Source organism: Palaemon carinicauda, chromosome 8 (genome assembly GCF_036898095.1).
Source record: "Palaemon carinicauda isolate YSFRI2023 chromosome 8, ASM3689809v2, whole genome shotgun sequence".
In the NCBI taxonomy this organism is placed as follows: Eukaryota; Metazoa; Arthropoda; class Malacostraca; order Decapoda; family Palaemonidae; genus Palaemon; species Palaemon carinicauda.
Window position 1 is genome coordinate 83,344,293 of NC_090732.1, and position 17,500 is coordinate 83,361,792.

General features: G+C 36.5%; 1 protein-coding gene across 5 annotated transcripts in view; it reads right to left on the reverse strand.

Annotated features, from left to right (window-relative positions):
- The window catches only part of LOC137645784 (innexin inx2-like), a 272,165-nt gene that overhangs the window by 10,921 nt on the left and 243,744 nt on the right, over positions 1 to 17,500 (reverse strand). The window contains exon 1 of one of the 5 annotated variants that reach the window (XM_068378709.1): positions 7,060 to 7,511. The exons of the other annotated variants lie outside the window; for them this stretch is intronic. The gene's annotated coding sequence lies outside the window, so the exon portion shown is untranslated. Of the gene's footprint in view, positions 1 to 7,059; positions 7,512 to 17,500 lie in introns of those variants that run through there. 5 annotated transcript variants of the gene reach the window in all.

Here is a 17,500-nt window from a genome sequence, read left to right on the forward strand (position 1 = left end):
ACAGCGGCTTCATATTAAATTTATTCTGCATTCCAGGCTTAAAACAGCATGCCGGTGCCTCAAGAGGATCTGGTACGAGAGTTGACACGAAGCATTAAAATACCAATCACTGCATGTCACAGATGCTGCATACAAAGACTCCTTTTGATGAGACCTCAGTCAGAGGACATTCAAGAGAGCTGGGGAACTGGAGGCAATCGCATTTATATTTAACTTGCCGACAATAACTTCTCTATTTTCAAAATATTTTCATTACAGTCAATTTAAACTTGTCTGCAGTGTTCCCTAAGCGTTTTACTTTAAGGTAAAAAAAGAAAACACCTACCCAAAACCAAAATTGCGATGAAACGGAAACTTTAGTATATAGAAAATATGTTAGACGAGGTAATCGTTCGCATATTCTAAAACAAAAGTCAATACTGCTTTGAATAAAATTTAACTTTCATTCTCGCTCTATTGACTGAACTATGCACACATACATATACGTACATAAACATACATATATAAGTATAAAATTTAAAAATGTGTCACACATTATATATAATATATATATATATATTATATATATATATATATATATATATATATGATATATATATATATATATATATATATATATATATATATATATATATATATATATATATATATTAGTCAAGTTACAAACACTATTCCCAAAATATTTTTTAAAGAGAATATTCATGTGCTTGAAGTGTCCACCGAATATGAACTGCTGGGTGAATACAGATGGTGGTCTAGCCGGCCTGACCATCGTCGGTGGGAGTTGAGCTCACCTAACGGATCCAACATACTGAGAAGAGTGCAAGCATGAAAAATCATTTGTATTCAGATTTTTTTTAACTATTTTGGAAAACTTTATACACGTAAATGCGGCTCAAATATCCTTATATAATCAAACTGCTAAAGTTACCATTTGGACCTAAGGAAAATATGCATTTCCTGTAATATACCTTATGTATTTAGTGACCACCTATCAAATAGTTTCATCTAATTATGGAACTTTAGCTTTCATTGCATTCTCTTCTGGGATCTTCCCGACAAACAACACTGATCAATGAAGAGTTCTGAGAGGGACTACTTCTTTTGACACCACGGGATATCAGCGTCACATCCTCTGGTTTATCATTCGCCTTACTTATGATCAACGAATCTAGTAACGACATATGGGAAATTAAAGAGCTGCAACTTACTGTACAGTGCTCGATATCAGATTAATTAAATGGCTTCCTAAAAAATATTAATTCTGGAATATTACGAATATCAATGATGGTCACTGTGCAAGGCGGGCACTGGACAGATTTTCACCAAATATGCTATATTCATCTACCAGACATCAAACAATAATATGAATTAAGTGGAAAGGAACGGAACGGGGTGGAGTTAGGAAAACGCCGAAACACGAGCCGCTTTAACAATAGGCGAAATCTCTTCTCATCCTCTTCCCCCCCACCCCTCCTCCAACAAACTTTCCCTGTCCCATCCTGATTCCCCACCCATGTCACGTGAAGTTCTGGCCAGCCGTCAACTCATGTAGACTGCATAATATACATAGTATATAGAACACACTTAAAGCTAGTGATGAGATGATTACGAGAAACTCCCTTGACAGTCCTATCTAAAATCATCATCATTTAAAAGATTTGTATCCATAAGCCATAGCTCACCCTAAGAGAACCCGAATAAAACTTATACATCTGTGTAAAGGCAGTTTGAACCAATAACATTATATTATATAGACCCGTATGAACCTTCGCTGGGGGATTCCGTATATGCGATTTAGACACCAAGAATGATCTGTGACACTATTATAGTTTCTTTTCCTGGAGTAGATCAATCAAGTTTCTCATCATCTCGGTCCTTGATCACGATTCAAGGCAAGAGAGGACGTTGCCAAATCACAATGGAGAGGTCCTGTAGCATAAAAGCTGTTCATTGAACAGTCCCTTTGATAACACATAAGAATTCCACTGTCAGTGATCAGTGAAGTTGTGTATGCATGATAATCAATATTGCACAGTAACAACATCTGTTGATTAAAGAGGTTACAATTTTGTCTGGTTAAGTCAAGGTAAAGAGGCAAAATACAAAATGACTCAAGTCAGACGATACCTGGTTGTGAAAATCAAAACACATACATACATAACATATACACACACTATATATATATATATATATATATATATATATATATATATATATATAGAGAGAGAGAGAGAGAGAGAGAGAGAGAGAGAGAGAACAAAGGATTACACTGACGGATATACCATTAAATATCATTACAGAGCCGAGTGATTCAGACTTCTATCTTACACCAAAAGCTGTTTAAAGACAAAATTTTACCGAATGAGATGGACCTAATTGGCATATAAATGACAAAGGAAGATTTTATTAAAAAGAAAAATGCTACCCCTGTATATATATATATATATATATATATATATATATATATATATATAATATATATATATATATATATATATATATATATTATAAATATACATATACATATATATATATATAGAGAGAGAGAGAGAGAGAGAGAGAGAGAGAGAGAGAGAGAGAGAGAGAGAGTTTCCTTACGCGAGGGAGTAAAGAAAGTGCAGCCTTCAGACGCTACAGAAAAGATTCTGACATTTATAAACCATTGTTCATAAAGTACAATGTTACATTTTCATAACACGGGGCGCCTCTTGGTAGACTAAACAAAGGTGACAAATATAACCTACGCACTAGGCAAAGATAAGAGGTTTATATACAAGGGACTGTATTTGCCCCACACGAGAAGATCTTTAGATTACCAAAACTACTTTATAAAATGGCTCTCCCGATGTTCCCCAACCCCTTCCGTCAGGTGTTTCCTGATAAACACCTGTTACCGAGAGTTTTGGCAGGTGTACTTTTGCAACAAATGTAGTTGGACTTTGTCTTGCAGTCTTCAAATCAATCTGGGTGAAACAATTGGGAAATGATCTTGTTGGGGACCTTTCTTTGGTTTCCCCAATCAAATCAAATTTTTCCAATAAAGTTAAAGTATTCAAGCATGTTTAATAATATCGTTCATAAACTAAGAAAGGATATTTTAATCACTAACGTGCAAATTATTATTATTGCTATTACTTGCTAAGCTAAAACCCTAGTTGGAAAATCAGGTGGCACTACCCAAGACTAGACAACAATATTGACAGAGTGTATTAGAAGAGCTGCTTACCCAGGTTTCAACTGCTTTAACAAAAGTCCATTAGAATTTTTTTTACTGTACTTCTTTAACCATATCGGGTGAGCTAAATCGCTTAAATATAATGGATCTGTTGAAGATTCATAAGAAATCTGTGGCCAGCGAAGACTAGAATAAGTGCGATGCCATCGCATAGCGCGAGAAACTTTGCAAAAAGAGTAAATCACAGGAACTGCAGCCCACTTCTCGTGTTAAAGAGAAACGCCGTCAACCTATGCAGCTCAAAACAAGCGCATATCAGGAAATTATAAGAAACATTTAATGAGATATTCCGATTTATGGTCGATAAAAAAAATTATGGATTACTAAACAAGATGCAGAAAGACATTAAAATTAATCATTACCAACAAGATAAAACCGAGGATTCGATTTCCGACCTATAATGCCAAGTGTTAGACCGGTGCGTTGCAGCTAAGTTAGTCTTAGTCTTTGCAACACTAACCTTCAACCCATGCCAAGAACTTTTACAGGCGTATCAGACTATATGGATACAAAGAAAATTTCATCATCAAGTAAGCATATCAATCCTCCTCGAAAAACACTCAAGTTATGATGAAGCTTAGTGTTAAAGGTAAGACGTGCATATACTGTATATGTATACACTATTTTCAAAATAAGCAACGAGACATGTTAGGACACCTATCATAATGCATTATATCCAATTAAAAATGAACTTGCATTAATACAAATGCCACAATCTAAACCATAACTCGACAATTTGTGAAATACGGCATTAAAAGAAAATAATGTTATGGCGGATACTATCCAACAACAAAATCAACAATTACATATGATTGATTCAACTGAAAATAAAATAAATTTCCTTCAGGATTCAAGGTCACGGAACACCGCAACCACCAAATGAATTTAGGACGTTATTAAGACGTTGGCAACTATACAAAGGCAACAAAGGCTACCTTAAGGATATTTACCCCCCCCACCCCCAAAAAAAAATCTATTATCACGTGCAAATTCCTGATTTCCCAAGTTAGTCGTACTGGACAAATATTCTTGGGTAGGGAAAACAAAAGAACTACTATAACAAGCAGCTATTTGATCATGTCGACAGGCTATCAAAGAAACCCCGAGCACACTGAAGTCACACAAAGACCCAAAATTGATGTTAAATTACTCTGAGACGGCAGTCTAATACGGCTTCCAACCTTGAAAGTACGATAACCTTTAAATATAAGGATGATAACCCAAGGAGTTTGAAAGCGAAGTACATACATGTCGCTTGAAACAGTAGTATGTCTAGTATTAAGCAAATACACAAATGAAAAATCAGCAAATGTGCGGAGAGAGAGAGAGAGAGAGAGAGAGAGAGAGAGAGAGAGAGAGAGAGAGACTAGTCCCCCTTTCCCAGCAGGTGTCACATAGGCAAAGTGCAGCTGCGCTGTGCATGTGTTGCAAACAAAGAGAAGCAAGTACGCGTACCAACCAACAGGACAAGGATAGAGAGGGAGGAAAGGCTGGGAAAGCGATACCGGAGTATCCAAAATATACCGTCAAACGTTTCTCGTTTGGGAGGGGAATACCACCAAATTAAAAGGAAAAAAACTACTGTGCATCATCGTAACCTTCTGTTATGATTACTTTAAGTTATGAGCCTACCTCATCAAAACACCTTCGCTCAATGTAGTAAAATATGACATTCCAATATAAAAAGGGTTAAATCATTGTCCAATGTCCAAATCATGTTCCGTCACTTCAAGTATTAAAAGAATCCTTTTTCTTATGGAAAAATGGAGTTGAGTCATTGAAAAGTGATATTTATTCACAAGGAGACCTAAACGTAAGCAATCTTAATAGTTCGAAAGCCACATCGAGATCATGAAAAAAATCTGACGTTGGGAACCAAACGAAAATCCAAGCTTCCTGTCTATGTATAGATTTTCGGAAAACCAAATATCCAGTTACCTTTATTGCAATTCATCTAGAATACCTTTAAACGACAAGGGTAATTTTCGGCAACCATCATTCTCAAAGTTATTCAGCAACTGAAATTTTGATTTAAAGTACTTAAAAGTCCTGGTCGTAAGACACCTATTATAAAAGCGGAATTTATTAGTCTCAAGATAGCATCAAACCTTAAAGGACCCTATTGTGTTTTCTGAGAGCAGTAACAATGGCAGAAAAGGTGGAGGTCCTTGGCACTGTGATTAGGCCTAAACAAAATAAAAAAAATAAAGGATAAGAAGACAACAATGGGCACACGGGTCACCAGGGACAAACTTTCAAAATACTTTAGATTCATTGGCAAATCAAAACCACTATATGACAAACTTCAAACATTGTTGCAATACACAAACAAAAACGCATGCCTTTGTATGGAGAGTCCTCGTTGCATCCCACGCGGTGTACTGTAGGCATTCCTTACGGAGATTGGTAATGCCCGAAATGCACTTTTGTTGCCTTTATCTATAACCCAGTTCTAACCAACTGCTTCCCCGTTTTGCTGTCCCGCCTAAAAATAAAAGTTAATACTTGGCCGCTGAATGGCCTCAAGGGCCATCCAATCCAAAAAAAAAAAAAACCATATTGTTCCAAGTAAACTTTAATCTATATCATGGAAAATGACAATGACGAAACTGAACAGGACAGCTACACCCAAAACTTGTGGCCTACAGTAAATCAAAATGATTAAGTTGCTGGCAATTACAACATCAACTGAGGGATATATGCCTGTTAGTCAAGTGAATTTTGCTCCTCCTCCACGGAGTCCAGAAAGCCACTTCCCAATGATGGTCCTTTATACCCGATGAGTTTCGTAGCTACATCCTGAATCTTACCACACTACCACAGGAACCGATTAATCATGTCCGTCTATATTCTGTCTTAAGAACGAAGGTTGCACAGCTAAAGACATTCAAGAGTACAGCCATACGAAATTTCAAAACGCCAATCAAATAAAACAGCATATGATTAACAAACTTATGGATGTCTGTCTACCCCGAGTTTCAGTGGAATCTTGGACATGCATTTATTGTAATTCGCCTACTGATCGAAAGTAGAAAAATTAGTCTCTTTTAACAACACGTGTAGGTAATGATTCAAGAATTTCCCAACTTATGAAATAATGTCACGTTGATCGGCCAACTCACATAGTAAAGTTTATATTTGATGAGACTGTATTGTCCAGTATTACAATTGTGAATGCATTTATGAGTTCTGGCTATATGGACAAAGGGGCCTCTACGGACAAAGAGTCCAGTTGTAAACGGGGAAATGAGGAACTTTAACCCTACAATGTCATTTTTAATAATCAATTATCTAGCCTTGACCAGTGATAAGTAGACTTCGAGAATTTTTCCAGCATTCTCGCCTGTCGTCTCACGTTGCCGATATGAAGTCGTGAATTAAACTGGTGAATCTAATTCTAATTTATTAAAAGTTTAAAGGAACAAAGAAAAAATTAAGTTGTAACAGGCGCCAACGTCCTGATGGCTTTAAGCAGAATGCGCCAGTTTGGGGGTTTGCTTGATGACCACAAATATGCTGGCCGGATGCATAGAGATTAATCGCGACAGTTCATCTGATCAAATTTTAAGATAGCCTAAACAAACTAATAAAAAAAAAGCCTAAACAAACTAATAAAAAAAAACATTAACACTTGTTTAAAATCTTCCAAAACTAAGATGGCACAAAATAAATAAGTGGCTGTCTGAATTGTCGAAACAAAAAATATCACAGGACAACGGAGAGGTAAATATACAAAATTATCAATGACAAAACTGTTCATAGTTAAATAACCGTGGAATGCATATTTACGATAGAATAAATTCAGAAAATGCAATACTCACCAGAGGTATACTGGATGCAAGACCTCACAAGCCACGAGGCGATTCGACGGCTTTAGGTTTCAAGTAACCACGATGCAAGGTCACAACTCTCCAACGTTCACACCTATTACACGTTCCCTCCTGAGGCCTCTATTCGTTTCTCAAACACTTGGATCAGAACACCTTATCAACACTAAAATCACTATCGTTTTATATCTCGTCGGATTCTAAAATCTATTCGTTCGCATGGCGAAGTCGTCAGTAAGATACGTTCGGAATAAAATAAAGGGTCCAGGTAAAAACTAAGGGGATAGTGGAAGTCCCTCTTACACAAGAAAAAAACGAAAGGATGTTGGGATTGGGACCCACAGGAGCAGAGCAGACCGACGTCTACCCGGCACGACTAGGGACCAGGAAATGCAGTCCCACTAGTCGAGTCTGACTCTACACTACAGTTCTCTCAGTCTCGGGCGGCCACACTACCTAGTTGGGATGTCAGTTCGTACGTTTGTTTCCTTTTTTAACCTTCACTTTAAAGGTGTAGAGAAGTAACCAACCACAAAGCACGACATGGAACTAGGATTAAACATCTAAAGAGCTATTTCCGACCTTACGACCTCTTTCGGTAGACAACACTTAAAAGGAATAAAAGACAAATATAAGGAGATAATGGAAGAAATAAACCACGTGGTGAAACCACCATTCTTTAATAGTAAGTACAACACATAAAAAGAGGAACGGCAACTCTCGTGGCCACTACGCTAAATACGCAGACATGATACGATGTAAATGGAAATTCTGCGTCTTTGTTACTACGTTTCAGGGCAAAAAATAATTGCAATAATGCTTTTCTAGGGAAGCTTTTGATAGGTACATTTATAATTAACTTTGTAGATTCCAGTAGCACATTGGTGCGATTTCTTTTCCATTCCGATGATTGGCAGGCAGGTGAGAGGGATTCAGGTGAGGGCTATAATACACGTGCTGATGACGTCATCAAAATGTTCACATACTGACGTAATAGTTCCTTCAATATTTCCTTCTGGAACAATGTCATCTCCGGATACAAAATATGAGAACCGGATATCGATCATGGTACAGTCATCGCGTTCCCGGGAACTATGACGTCACGGCATCCAGAAGAGATGAATGAATATCTCGATATGTCGTACGATTTGGTAAATTTGGGATTTCTGGGCCTATTCCCAGACGAATGATTAAGATTTTATTAATAAAAACACACTCATGCGTGTAAGAATGAGCATAACCATGGTTTCATAATAAAGGACACATAAAACATATATTGATAAAGAGTAAAAGTGAATTTAAATAAAATCAAAACAGAATCAAACCTTCTTAAACAAGTACAAGGAAATGGCAGACATGCACGCATTCACATACACTGATTATGTATATATATATATATATATATATATATATATATATATATATATATATATATATATATATATATATATATATATATATATATATATATATATATGAGACCCTTTGCGTCAATAGGCATAGGAGGAGATGATATATATACATATATATATATATATATATATATATATATATATATATATATATATATATATATATATATATGTGTGTGTGTGTGTGTGTATGTGTCTATAATATTCACGATGGGTGTAAAAAGAAATTGTCAATCTTATCTTTTTTAGTAATTAAAACTGTGAAATCATTTTTACTGCTCATCGAATTCAATATTTCTTTTGAAGGGGAATAGAAAAGCCTCGCAATAAGTAACAAAGTAAAATTAGAAAAACAACAGAATCCTGCATTGACAAATAAGGCCCTATAAACATTAGTTTTGCTTAGAAATCAGAGTGATGCTGTTCACGTTACAAAATTTCGTTACCGATCGTCTTCTTTTGCATCTTTCATTTGTACGACTTGCTGCATACAATCACATAAAAACTTTCACGAAAGAAAACCTTTCATACCTTCATGTGTAAGTGTTAACGTCTCTTGGTATCAGCCTCGTATTTAGGTACAACTTTGATTGACGACAAGTAAGTAATTACGTGATCAAAGGCTCTGAGAAACATGTGATACGATATAGAGAAACAAAACTATTATTATTATTATTTTTTGTCAACATATTCATTTTTTTTTTTTTGCATCCACTGCCATTACACTATTTCTTTTTTATTCGTTTGTTACCATAGCAACAATGCTAGCTACGTTAAATTTTTGACAGAGAGAGAGAGAGAGAGAGAGAGAGAGAGAGAGAGAGAGAGAGAGAGAGAGAGAGAGAGAGATGAAATAACATGACATAGTGAATGTTAAAGTACATTAATCAGGTGTTAATGAGGGGCCTGAAGAGAGAAATATTGAAAGATCAATATAATTTCCAATGCTAAGGGAAGTAAATATAAAAGTGACAGTCCGGATCTTAGGTGGCTCCTAGACAATTAAGATTTGTGTGCAATGTTTACCATTGCAATAACCCTTTGATTGCCAAAATATATTGAGGTCGAAGCAAAGTGAAGTGTGAATCGACTCTAGTCGTGGTTTTATGTTCTTGATAACTAATTGATATGCTGAATGGATGTGCACATGAATGGATCACCTGATTTTAAAAGTTAGTCACATGATTGGAGTCCAGTTAGTTACTATACGTCAAAGCTAACTGGACTCTTTACGCAGTATGACCAGCTGTGTTCATTCAATGTGACCCTGTTAAGCGATCAATTAGCTATCTCAAAATATTAGACAAAAGGAAGGGTAGAACTTCAACAGAGAAGGGAGATAGGAATAAAACGGGACGGGGATGTGGCAAAACAAAGAAATGTAGTGTAAGTTATATTAATGACACCGCCCCCCCCCCCCCCGTCTCTCTCTCTCTCTCTCTCTCTCTCTCTCTCTCTCTCTCTCTCTCTCTCTCTCTCTCTCTCTCTCTCTCCCATACACACACACAAAATTTAGAGTATCAACCTAGGTAATGTGCAATAGTTCCCAGTAAGTTCACCACAATTTTACGGTATCTCAGTTCTTCGACATCATGATTTCCATTTCATTGTGATTGTAAACAACAGAAGGAGTTCCTTGATATACACTCATTATAATTCAAGGGCATTCAAATGTAGTTATATCAAGGAATCGTAACTAATCAAAGCTTTCATAGCGTCTCTTTACAGTAAGTAATACCTTCATTTCGGGAATTCGTGAAATCTGTACGAGCTCGCGTGTGGTAGAATTTCTTTATTTCCTGATGTATCTAACATTATATATATATATATATATATATATATATATATATATATATATATATATATATATATATATATATATATAACTCATTTCTTAACAGGTAACATTCCCACGTGGTGATGGCTGAGGCATATGCTTTCAAGCATTAGGGTTCAAGAGTATAGAGCTAGAGATAGAGGTTCCTTAAACCAAGCCATATCACACAAACGATCAAAGAATGTCATGTCCGTTCTAAGAACTGTGGAGGAAAGCGCAGATGTTTGCCTGACTCACAAAGAACAATAAGTGTTAGGATGATTTTGGGTGGTATCAAGACGCAGGTAGAAATCTCTGGGACGCTCATTGTAAAGGGAAAAAAGTGGGGTTGTTTAGGGGGGGAGGAGGGGGTCGAACACAGGAAATGCTCAGGGGGTTTCAGGACGACTTCTCCACGACAGAAAATCTTAAATATCCCTCTCCCCCCCCCCCTTCCCCCTCCCCCATTCCTTCTAACCCTTCCAGTTGCTTGCGGTCAGTCAGGGGAAGGACTTCAAAGCATATTTGCTGGAAACCGTCATCGTGGATATGAGAGAGACGAACAGAACAGAAGCTATGAATTATGCCTCTTTTGCTTTGGAGATAAAATATTTTGGTAATTCAAGGTTCAGTGATTAATATTCTGTTAGTAGAGAATAATGATGAATATTATTTAGAATCCCTAAAATATTAAACGATGGAAATCAGTCTAATCCATATACAAATAATACGAGGATATGACCAAATTAATTTTTATGAACGCAAAAACTAATCCAACAATACCAGGAGAAAACAAAAGGAAACACAAAGACGGCAAGAACGGATGACGTCCAGGAAACACCATTGGGGGCAGGATCCAAGAACGAGGCGTCCGGATTCTGGGGATGAAGCTGGTTTAGAGAAAGGGTGTGGTATTCGAACGGGATTAATCCTCCTCTCCAAAGACCAGGATTGGATCGGAGGATAGGTCAAAGGGTGATGTATGACCCCGCTTTGGCCAGCCAAGTCCGTCATTCTTCTTGCTGTGACCTGATTCAAAACCCTGGAAAGTACAATACTATTTTCTTAAGCATTTATTTGCCGCATAGTCACCGGCATAAATACTCTACTTTCACTGCAGTATGGTTATGTGAAGGTTGATTCCTCCAATCGAGATACTGAAAGTGTATAATGATGTCAGTGGGAATATATCTTCATACATTCTCTCTATATATAAGCACACACATCTCGTGTCACTTTTCGTGATTTCTACACACACACACACACACACACATATATATATATATATATATATATATGTGTGTGTGTGTGTGTGTGTGTGTGTGCGTGTGGAGATTACGATGTGAATATTGGCGAGAATGCAGCAAAGTTAAATGAAGTATTTCCACAACGTCACATACACACCCACAGATCTATTGAACATCGGAAGAGATGTAAGTCGTTAAGGTAATTCCCCGTTTAACTTGGTGGGGCTATCAAGAGGTAGATCGGGAAGTTGCTCGTACAATCACTTTTTGTACAATACTGCATCGTGACCGCCCTGTCTCTAGCCAATGCCTTTGCAAAACAAGACCCCTTAGTCAGAGATAAGTTGGAAACGGAATTTAAAAAAAAAAATGAAATTTACAGAATATAAAAGCTGAAAATCAGAAAATATATCCAAATTTGCTAAGAAATGATATGTTGCCATTTACCTTTTTCCTGGTCGTTTGATTATGACCCCTTAAGTTAGGTTTTATTTTTTATTATTATTATCATTGAGTATGCGTTGACCCGTTCCAATTAAACACACGCTCAAAATTAAATACATCCAAATTCAATTATAAACACTTTAATTATTTATCGCCATCTCTGAATGTGGGTTTAAAGATGTAGTTTAGAAATACTGATGGTGATCCAAGACACGCAGTACTATTTTTTCTAGGAACTTAAAGCAATAACCAACATTTTATCATAAATGAATTTTCTTTTACATCAATTGGCAAGACTTTCTTCAATTATTTATCATACGCTGTGTATTTCTTATGCATCTCGGGTTGGGTCTTTTTACCAAGCAAATTAACTGGAGACTAATTATGAATCTCCAAAATCAACAAAAAGTGAATGGCTTACCTGTTCAGCGACCAGCCCTCGTGTTAGCGCTACAAGTTGGCGAGGGAATTACATGAACACTTAACTTGTGGGTACCTATCATCTTGCTTAACTGGGGCTTAATCAAAATTTCACTAAACAAACATAATTGGTTTCCCTCTCATGGGGCGATCTCCATTTTTTTTTTCTTTTTTGCTATACCAGTACACGTGTTGCCCCGTAGGCCTTACATTCCCAACTTTATTGAAAACGTAAGACATTCATTATACGGATTCCAGGTTGATTGATTGAAATTTAGATGGCATCGCGTCATATCCTGGGTTAGATCTTGGCCACCGAGATCATCCTGAGAACTACGCATTTATGTAAAAATAAAGTCAAACTGGATTTGAAAAACGGAATTGTATACTACGCTCACAAAGTCTGACATATGACAGTGAAGGAATTCCCAATCTGTAGTCCTTGAATAACAATGTGAGAATAGGGAGTTTAATTAAACTAGTGGGATTTGTTACATGGAATAGTTTTTTTAAGATCCTTCCCCTGTTTCAAATTCCATCCATATAATGCCCTCCGAAGAATTTGGTGAGACACCCAGTATGGCTTCATGAATACCTACAGGTTTATGCATGTATAATGGTGGTATACCAAGACGAATTCTGGGACCAAACGGATTAGAAACGAGTCAGAAGGTAAAATATGTCGGCACTTCCAAGATAAAATATATCTATAAAAATGGTTGGCTGTAAAACTCTAGTGGAAAAAAAGCATTTCTCAGAAGCGGCAAATCTTGGAAAGGCAAAGACAGGCGACCAGACGAAATGCCTCATGGAGGCAGATGCCTCCATGTCCAACTTGCTACACTATGCACTAAACCACACACGACAATACAATTACTTCTACTACTACTACTACTATTATTATTATTATTATTATTATTATTATTATTATTATTATTATTATTATTATTACTTGCTAAGCGACAACCCTAGTTGGAAAATACCCCAGTGAGGAATGGAAATAAGGAAAAACTTCAAGAGGAATTTAAGAATAATATTAAAACAAATCTTTCATATATAATCTTAAAATCTTGAAAATAACCAGAGGAAGAGAAACAAGATAGAATAGTGTGCATGAGTGTACTCTCAAACAAGAGATCTCTAACTCAAGACAGTGGAAGGCCATAGTACAGAGGCTAAAGTAACTTTATATAGTGTTCTCTCTTTGCCTACCTTTCTGCAGCCCTAATTGCAGACTACATGAATGTGCTATATCAATAGCCGTTAATGGCTAAGTTTAACTTTTTGTTGTCACACGCGCGCGCGTGCACACACACGCACACACACACATATATATATGTGTGTGTGTGTACACATATATATATATATATATATATATATATATATATATATATATATATATATATATATATATATACATATATAGTGTGTGTGTGTGTGTACGTATGAACAGACGAAAGTCCATAAAACAATAAAAACGGGTATAACCAGTAAAGTGGTCAATGTTGACGAGATTGTTCTTGTGACTATTTGACCCAATTACGTCGGCATCCAACGCATACTAATTGTGGTCAACTGAGCCAGAGTGCTGACCTCTATTTATGACAGGACATGCAAACAAATAGCCTTTTAAGGGGGCTATTTTAGTAGGCGGTCTACCTGTGCGTTTCTACTTTAGTAGGAGGTCTACCTATGATATTCTATTCTGTATGGCGATTTCCAACGTGGGAGATAATACAAGTTCACACTACCGAATGTTATTGGGCCTCGATCTTGGCTACAGTTCTAATGGTTTTTGCACCGCCGTGGATCGCTGCGCTCACAAAATTATCATTACATCAACAGCTCCTATGTTCTGGCAAGCGGTGCATGTTGAGCTGCACTCGCAAACCATGTTGATTATCATTTCGGGGATATTTTTTTTAGTTTCACATGAGAAACAATAGCTATTTTAGCAGGACATTCATCCAAATGAGTTACTGTACCTATTTTGCACTCACGTTGAATTAATGTCTTTATCTCTGCGTTGCACATATAAGTACCGGATGTCTATATCTTGTTTCAACCCCCTTTTGTTAAGTAAGCAACCTGGCTTAACAAGTACACAAGGTAATATACCTCACATGGTTAATTGTAGATTGAATTTTGCAGTCAGACCCCCTGATGAAATAAACAAGGTGGTAGATTTCACATTTCATTTTTGGTTGATCAAGTATTGCACGTAGACCGCCTACTAAAGTAGCACACTTAAGCCTATTCCCTAATTTATATACACTATACATATACCATCTACTTCTATTGCCGTGCAATATGCAATCTACAACGTTTTTAATAGGATTTTCTCTTTTTGAATATATATATATATATATATATATATATATATATATATATATATACATGTATATATATATATATATATATATATATATGTGTGTGTGTGTGTGTGTGTGTGTCTGTGTGTGTGTTTGTATATAAGTGAATACTGTATATGAGTATGTGTACGTTTTTATGAATTGTGAGTATGTGTACGTTTTTATGAATTGTGAGTTATTCAGAAAGGTCTGCATTTAATGAAGGCACAAACGTCTATATAAATATTCAAGTAAAGGATTTTGATTTAACGAGACATAATTGTTTACTCTTGTGTTGATTGATATTATGCTAAATGAAAAGAAGGTCAAGTGGAATGGAAATAATGTGTCAAGTGTATATTCCATGAATGACATCCGGAGAAAACATAGTAAAATAGTTGTGATAATCCAACAAGACGGTGACGAGAGTTTTACGATAAATCTGATAAGCTCTGAAGGTATTACAGAGACTTAGACGTACGTGTAGAAAAAAAAAAAAGAGGAGAAAAAAAGTTGGAGTCGGGATATGAAAGGTAACGGTTGTGAGAATTAGACAACGACAAATGCCTTTCAGAACCTTTCCTGAAAATGATGATAATCATCCAGACCTACCGTCGTATGAACATTTTAACCCATTTGCTTAGAAATTAAATTTCACACTGTAAATATTCTTTGTATGTAGCATTAGTCGCACTTCCAGTTTGCGTAGCACAAGGTCTAATGACCTTGACAGAAATATTCGCACTGTAGTACAACAGAGGCCAAATTTTCTTCTAGTTACTTTTTGCCTCGCAGGTACTACAGCATGCAGTTTTGTATGTGTACAAATATGAGAGAGAGAGAGAGAGAGAGAGAGAGAGAGAGAGAGAGAGAGAGAGAGAGAGAGAGAGAGAGAGAGAGGGGTACAGTATTATGTTGTTAAAAGTTACCAACACACTACATCATTCGTGAGGCCTTGTCGGTTGGAGCCTGTTGGAGAATGATAAGCGCGGCGAACTATACCCGTCACCACACCTCAAATGATGTAACTATATCAGGATAGTCAGGATAGTCATATTGAAGAGGCGTCCCATCTTTTCTTCATTCAATGTCACCATTATATTTCCCCTGTCAGTGCCTTTTCCTTTTAGATTTTTTATTTAGATATTCTATAGGCAATTCTCTGAGATATGGAGCTAAGCATAATTTAACTACTTGTGTTTTTTAGATGTATTGCACTCTAGTAGACATACACAGTGCTCAGATATGATAGAGTCCCTATAAAATAGAGAAAGGTATAACCTCGACTTTGTCTAACGACTCAATTCCAAGAAGAACGAAAAGCAAGCATCTCTGTTCGTCTCTCTTTCAAGAAGGATACTCAATTTCATCGACGATTACGTCAGTCTCTCTTTCTTTCCACTCCTATATCCTAGTCATTTATGCATACATTTTTATTTTTCTCGTAAAAATTCAACCCATGGACAAAATATTTTTTAGTTTACAGCGTTATCTATCGACAAAATGTTTACAGCTATTTTTTCATCAGAGATTAGTTATAACGTAAAAATATTTCTATAAACAGAAAGCTTAGAAATTATATAGTATCCGATAAAATGATGCAATGGCATTCGACACTTGGAACTGCATAAATGTGATTTGCAAGAACTGCAGTACATGGTAGAATATCTTTTTACCCTCTTGATTTCTTGAGGTTCTATTGCAATCCAAGACATATCGTTTTTAAGGAACGATGCAAGAAAATGATCTTATAGAGAAATATTGTCTTAATAGATGCCCGACGATTGAAAAGAAAGGTTTTGAAGAAAACAGCCTAATAAACTGAAGATATTGGCACCTGCCATACACCTCAGAAGAAGAATGAACAACGTCATGGCCTTGACCACTTAGAGTGAATTCTTACTACATAAGGTAAAGCGTCCGAGCAAACAATATATGAGAGGAAATGGAGCAAGACCTTGCTAACACTGGGGAAGTGACCTCTGGCATTGATAACGAAGACGTCAGAGGCTTTCGAGAGACATGGACGAGGCGTGGAATTTAATCTCTCTCTCTCTCTCTCTCTCTCTCTCTCTCTCTCTCTCTCTCTCTCTCTCTCTCTCTCTCTCTGTGTAATAGTACCTCCGCGAAGCGTTCAAAGGACACGGCGTCCGTCACTGTTGGTTGCAAAGATTCTCCCAACACATGTCCCATATGTGTTGTGAGAAATAAATGGGAAAGAATCAGAAGATTCGACAAAAACAAAGCATACCGTACTGCTTTGAGACCTCGCAGATACACGATAGGACTGCCAGTTAACTGATTTTATTATTCTATATAAAGAAAATGTGATGTGTAATCATATGTTAGTTTTCCAGAGGGAATCGGAAATAGTCTACAGATGATGAACTCGCATCTAAACTTTCCGTCGTCGATTTCACGCCAGCCCCTCTCATCAATGGCCTTTATATATATATATATATATATATATATATATATATATATATATATATATATATATATATATATATATATATATATATATACAGTTTAGAACTCATCTTTCTCTCTCTTCAATCTCTTGAATTGGTTCTCTGAATGAAAGAGTTATTCGTATGAGTAAGCTGAGTAAACGAATGACGCAATCATACCGAGGAAGAAGACAACAGCTGGCGACCAAATGTACTGATGTACAGCAAACGTGGTGGTACACATTAGAAGGATCTCTCTCTCTCTCTCTCTCTCTCTCTCTCTCTCTCTCTCTCT